We start from the raw sequence: 6,366 nt of genomic DNA, 5'->3' as shown, positions 1-6,366 counted from the left end.
ATTGAGAAGCCTACGGGGTCGAGTGGGACAGACACATTCCAAGAGTAGGGATGTCGGGCTACCACAGGCACTTAGGCGGCACAAGCTGGACTACCTTTGGTAGGTCCTTAATTGGAAATGAAAATCGACACGGTGTTGAGTTTATTATGATCACTACTAGACAGAGAGTGGTAGTAGGATTACATGGACTTACTTCTAGCATAGTTGTGGACATTTGGGTATTCATACATACATGTAGTATGCTAGGAGATGTTGTTTATTGCATCCTTATATGCATTGTAGTCATGACCAAGTATTACTTTCATATCTGTATAAAGTAAAGCATGATATTACTTGTGAACATATATATCCATGACAAGATAAAGTCGCATTAGGAATGCCATGTTTAATTGCAAGTTGTAGCTTAGCATCCTAATTATTATGCTTTCTAATATGCAATTTACTCGTTACTCTTATTGTTAGACTTACCCTTTTCTTTGGGGCCTAGTGGTGCACTGAGCTGAGGTCAGTAATTGCCCACTGGGAACTATAAATTATAGTTCTCACGCCCTCTTTTTCTCGATGTTTTTCAGAGCCTTCCACGCAGGGTGAGGCCAGGGATCGCGGGAAGGGAGTTGCTTCGAGCTAGCTTCCTTCGAGGACGAGTTGCTAGGTGGTCTACCTCTCGATATTTATTTTTTTTGGCGAGAGGTTGAGGGTTTTGCCAGTGTATAGAGACCACCATTTTTGTACTAGAGATAGATATTGTACTACTTATGGTTTCTTTTATTGACTAGCTTTATTTCTTTACTTTGGTGTAGATGATAGAACTTTACTTGCTCTGATATCATTAGTTGCTAGTTATTTCACTTCTTTTATTTGTTCTATCTCTTGCTTTACTTCCGCTTTTGTTGTAGACGCCTTATATGTGTAGACATATGGCGGGTCTGGGCACGCTACCGGGAGGGCCTCCGCCGGTCCCGGGGCGTGACAGATTAATTTGGTATCAGAGCCTAGGGTTGAGTCTTAGTGGACCTAGCAAACCTTAGGCCGGTTGGACTATAGGAATTAGGCTCGTGAGAGACGAGGACTAATGACTTGTGAGTGAAAGTATTGTGATTGGGTTTATGATAACTCTAAAAGGTTAGAGTTTGATCGGAGTGTATGGCTTCTAACTTCGAGGAGGGTTACGTTGGCGGCCGACAACGTAACATCGGGAGTTAGTAGTGAAGGACACTTCTTGACTTTCGCATGATTTGGGTTTTATCGATTTGAGCGGGGATTCGATAGTGCGGGTTACTAACTTGCACTTTTATGTTCTGTAGCGACGATGCCGATTACTCGCTCCCAGTCTGCCGTGGCGTATGATGCGGCACACCCCGAGGAGGTCGAGACCTCTGCTACTTCCGGATCTAGTGAGGTCCGTGACCTGAGGGCCCAGCTTGCGGTCCTCACTGATTTGTTGGCGCAGCAGACGGCAGCGGCGCAGCGACAGGCTGAGGTGGCTCAGCGGCAGGAGGCGCGGATGAAGCATCTTGAGGACCTCCTACTTCAGCAGGCGGCAGCCTCGAGGGAGACACAGGGTCCTACACCGCCAGCACCCGTGGTGGACGTCGCACCGAGGGCGCAGTCCCCCGCGCCCAGTTCTTCACGTGCGGTACCGGCGACCGCACCTCGGGAGGAGGTGGCTGCAGCACTACCAGTTCAGAGACCGGCGACAGAGGCGGCATTCCCCGTGATGGCCAAGGGAGCCGAGCGGGATCGGCTCATGGATCGCCTCAGTGAGTTCAGGAGGTGCAACCCGAGGACGTTTGATGGCGAGAACGTCGACCACTGGATTGTTGAGAAGTGGTTGATGCATATGGAGAAACTTTTTCGAGACACCTTTGTAGAGGAGCGGGACATAGTTTGGCTCGCCACTCACTTCTTGGACGGCGAGGCCTACCGTTGGTGGTTGGATATCCAGGACAACCCCAGGAGCGACTTGACATCGATTACTTCGACGAGGTTCAAGGAGCTCCTTCTGGCGCACTACTTTCCGACCAGCGCCAAGAGGAAGATGGAGCAGGATTTGTGCAATTTGCGGCAGGACGAGCAATCAGTGGCCAAGTACGAAAGAGAGTTTTCTCGGCTACTCCACTGTGTACCTTTTGTGGTCCGGGACGACGAGGACAAGGCCCGCATCTTTGAGCATGGATTACAGCCTTCGATCTTTCGATTGGTGCAGTCCTCCAACCTCCAAACCTACCGGGAGGTTGTGGACCGTGCACTCATTGTAGAGGCTGGAGCGGCAGATCTTCAGGAGCGACGCGAGGCCCTAGATAAGGGCAAGGGAAAGAGACCCGCGGCTGAGGGTGCGAGCCAGACGCACTCACGGAGGCCGCCGAGGCACCCCAGGAGTCGGAGCCAGTCGCGAGGACGTGGCCAGTCTACTCAGCGAGGAGGAACCGATCGTCGCCAGGCTCCCCGCTGCGTGATCTGTGGCGGTCCTCACTACCCGCGGCAGTGTTCACGCAGTCGGGCCACTTCCAATCGGACTGCCCGAGAGGTTCAGCGCCAGCGCCATCTTCGGCATCAGCACCAGTATCGTCAGGTCCCAGTCAGGGGACATCTTCTGCGCATTACCAGGCAGGGCGGTCGCCAGTTCAGCGGCAGGTGGAGAGGTCACGACAGGCCCCGAGCAGGCGCATGTATGCGGCCCAGACTGAGGAGGCGGCAGCAGCCGAGAATGTGGTTGCAGGTATTATCTTACTTTATGGTATTCGAGCTAGAGCTTTGTTTTATACCGGTGCATCGCATTCATTCATAGACCGGCTATTTGCCGAGTTGCATGGCATCCCACTAGTATCTTTGTTGCATCCGGGACGAGTTACTGTACCCGATCACTCTTTGGATATTCGAGAGTTTTGCCCTAGTTGCCCCATTCGGGTTTGAGATTGGATCATGCCTATAGATTTGCTAGCCTTGCATAAACTTGGGTAGTTTGATGTTGTGTTGGGCATGGATTGGTTGACTAAGTATTTCGCCACTATCGATTGTAAGGATCGAACGGTGACTTTTAGAGAGCCAGGGCAGGCGGAGGTTGTGTACCGAGGATGCCAGAGTTCGCTTTTTGCGATGACGATTAGCTCTTCTCGAGCTCGGCAGTTGATTAGTAGAGGCTGCGTAGCCTACTTGGCTACTGTTGTGTTGCGGGGTGTGGATGACACCCCTAGGATTGAGGATATCCCCGTAGTGCGGGAATTTGGAGATGTGTTTCCAACGGAGCTTCCAGGCATGCCACCTGATAGGGAGATTGAGTTTGTGGTAGATCTCGTTCCCGGGACTACTCCGATCTCAAAGGCACCCTATAGGATGGCACCAGCAGAATTGAAAGAGCTGAAGGCACAGTTGCAGGATCTTCTGGACAAGGGTTTCGTGAGATCGAGTGTGTCACCTTGGGGAGCACCGGTTCTGTTTGTGAAGAAGAAGGATGGATCACTTCGCTTGTGCGTGGATTATCGTGAACTTAACAAAGTCATGATTAAGAATAAGTATCCATTACCGAGGATTGACGATCTATTTGATCAGCTCCAGGGATCTTGTGTATATTCCAAGATTGACTTGCAGTCGGGATATCACCAGTTGAGGATCAGACCTGAGGATGTGTCGAAAACGGCTTTTAGAACACGGTATGGACACTATGAGTTCACTGTTATGCCGTTTGGGCTTACTAATGCCCCGGCAGCTTTTATGGATTTAATGAACCGTGTTTTCAAGCTTACCTAGATAGATTTGTCGTGGTGTTCATCGACGACATTTTGGTCTATTCCCGAAGTGATGCGGATCACGAGGAACACTTGAGACTTGTACTTCAAGTGCTTCGGGAAAAGAAGCTCTATGCCAAATTGAAAAAGTGTGAATTTTGGCTTAGAGAGGTGGCGTTTTTGGGCCATTTGATTTCAGGATCAGGCATAGCTATAGATCCAAGGAAAATTGAAGCTATCAAGGATTGGCCGAGGCCAACGAGTCTGACAGAGATACGGAGCTTCATTGGTTTGGCCGGCTACTACCGACGGTTTGTCGAGGGATTTGCTAAATTATCTACTCCCCTCACGAGGCTCACGCATAAGGGAACTAAGTTCTTTTGGAACGACGCGTGTGAAAGGAGCTTCCAAGAGTTGAAGCAGAGGTTGACGACCGCCCCAATCCTTACCTTGCCGACTGCTGAAGCAGGGTATGTGATTTATAGTGATGCTTCCCTTAATGGATTGGGCTGTGTTTTGATGCAGGACGGGAAACTCATCGCGTATGCATCTCGCCAATTGAAGGATTATGAAAGGAATTACCCTACTCACGACTTGGAGTTGGCGGCTGTAGTCTTTGCATTGAAGCTATGGCGCCATTACCTCTATGGCAAACGATGCGAAGTATATACGGATCACAAAAGCTTAAAGTATCTCTTCACTCAGAAGGAGTTGAACTTGAGGCAGCGCAGATGGCTGGAGCTACTCAAGGATTATGATTTGACGATACTTTACCACCCGGGCAAGGCTAACGTGGTGGCGGATGCGCTAAGCCGGAAAATGATGAAAAACTTAGCGATGCTTGTGGTTACTCAACCGCCGTTGATCGAGCAGATGAAGCGGTTGGAGTTGGAGGTGGTGGCTCCTGATACACCTTTGAGACTGATGACTTTGGTGGTGCAACCTACACTGTTAGAGAGGATTGAAGAAAAGCAAGCTTCCGACTCATAGTTACAAAAGATTCGAGCTAAGATGGTCGATGGTTGCACCGGTGACTTCACTTTAGATGGTGATGGATTGATGCGTTTCCGCGGACGACTTTGTGTACCGGCGGACTTGGGCATTAAAGAGGACATTCTTCAAGAAGCACACCGAGCACCGTATGCTATACATCCGGAAGGCACCAAGATGTACAAGGACTTGAAGTTGCTTTACTGGTGGCCTGGGATGAAAAAGGATGTTGGTGAGTTTGTGGCTAGATGTTTAACTTGCCAACAGGTGAAGGCTGAGCACCGAGTTCCTGCGGGGAAGCTGCAGAGCCTACCGATTCCAGTGTGGAAGTGGAAAAAGATCACCATGGATTTCGTGATGGGACTGCCTCGCTCACAGGCCGGGCACGATGCTATTTGGGTGATCGTGGATAGATTGACGAAATCGGCACATTTCATACCTATCCACACCACTTGGACTGGTGAGAGACTCGCACAGGTATACTTGGATGAGATTGTGCAATTGCACGGGGTACCTACTTCTATCGTTTCAGATCGAGACCCCTGTTTTGTATCTCACTTTTGGAAGAGCTTACAGGATGCTTTGGGTACGCGCTTAGATTTCAGCACTACTTTCCACCCCTAGAGTGATGGGCAGTCGGAGCGTACTATACAGATTCTCGAGGACATGCTTCGAACTTGCGTGATTGACTTCCAGGGAGGATGGTCGCAGCATCTACTGATGGCAGAGTTTGCTTATAACAACAGTTATCAAGCAAGCATCAAGATGGCACCGTTCGAGGCACTATATGGACGGAAGTGTAGATCGCTACTTCATTGGAGTGAAGTTGGCGAGAGATTGGCTTTAGGCCCTGATGTGTTCCAGGAAGAAGAGGATAAGGTTCGTATTGCTCGAGAGCGACTTTTGACGGCCCAGAGTAGGCAGAAAAGTTATACTGATCGGCGTCGACGAGACTTGGAGTTTCAGATTGGAGATCATGTCTTTTTGAAAGTCTCGCCGACTCGAGGGATTAGACGATTTGGAATCCGGGGTAAGTTGAGCCCCCGATTCATTGGACCGTTTGAGGTTTTGGAGCGTGTAGGCCCGGTAGCGTAGCGACTCGCTCTACCGCCGAACCTATCGGGTGTACACAATGTGTTCCATGTATCGGTCCTTCGGAAGTACATCCACGACCCGGCTCATGTTTTGGACCCTACGCCTTTGGAGCTGAGGGAGGACTTGAGCTTTCAGGAGCAACCTTTGCGGATTTTGGCTCGCGAAGTAAAGAGATTACGGAACCGTGAGATTCCCTACGTGAAGGTGCTTTGGAGCAACCACGACGAGCGCGAGGCCACTTGGGAGCTGGAAAGCGCACTGAGGGAGCGCTATCCGCATCTTTTTCAGATGGAGGCTTGAGGTACTTGTCATCACGAGTTTCGCGGACGAAACTCCTTTTTAGGAGGGGTGAATGTAACACACTGAACCTTTGCAAATTGCGAGGTTCGAGTGTTTGGATGTATTTCGAGCTTTTTCACACTTGGTGGAGGGTTGTAGAATGCTTGTCGACCTAAAAAGTTCGAAACTGGGATTCTGGACAGTCCTGAGAGTTTTTACTCTCGGGGACCGGTCCCTGGAAGGAGAGACCGGTCCCCCAGTGAGCAGTGCTGCGGCA

This window comes from Ananas comosus, unplaced genomic scaffold, assembly GCF_001540865.1.
Source record: "Ananas comosus cultivar F153 unplaced genomic scaffold, ASM154086v1, whole genome shotgun sequence".
In the NCBI taxonomy this organism is placed as follows: domain Eukaryota; kingdom Viridiplantae; phylum Streptophyta; class Magnoliopsida; order Poales; family Bromeliaceae; genus Ananas; species Ananas comosus.
The sequence above is the reverse complement of the archived record's forward strand: the minus strand, read 5'-3'. Positions refer to the sequence as shown.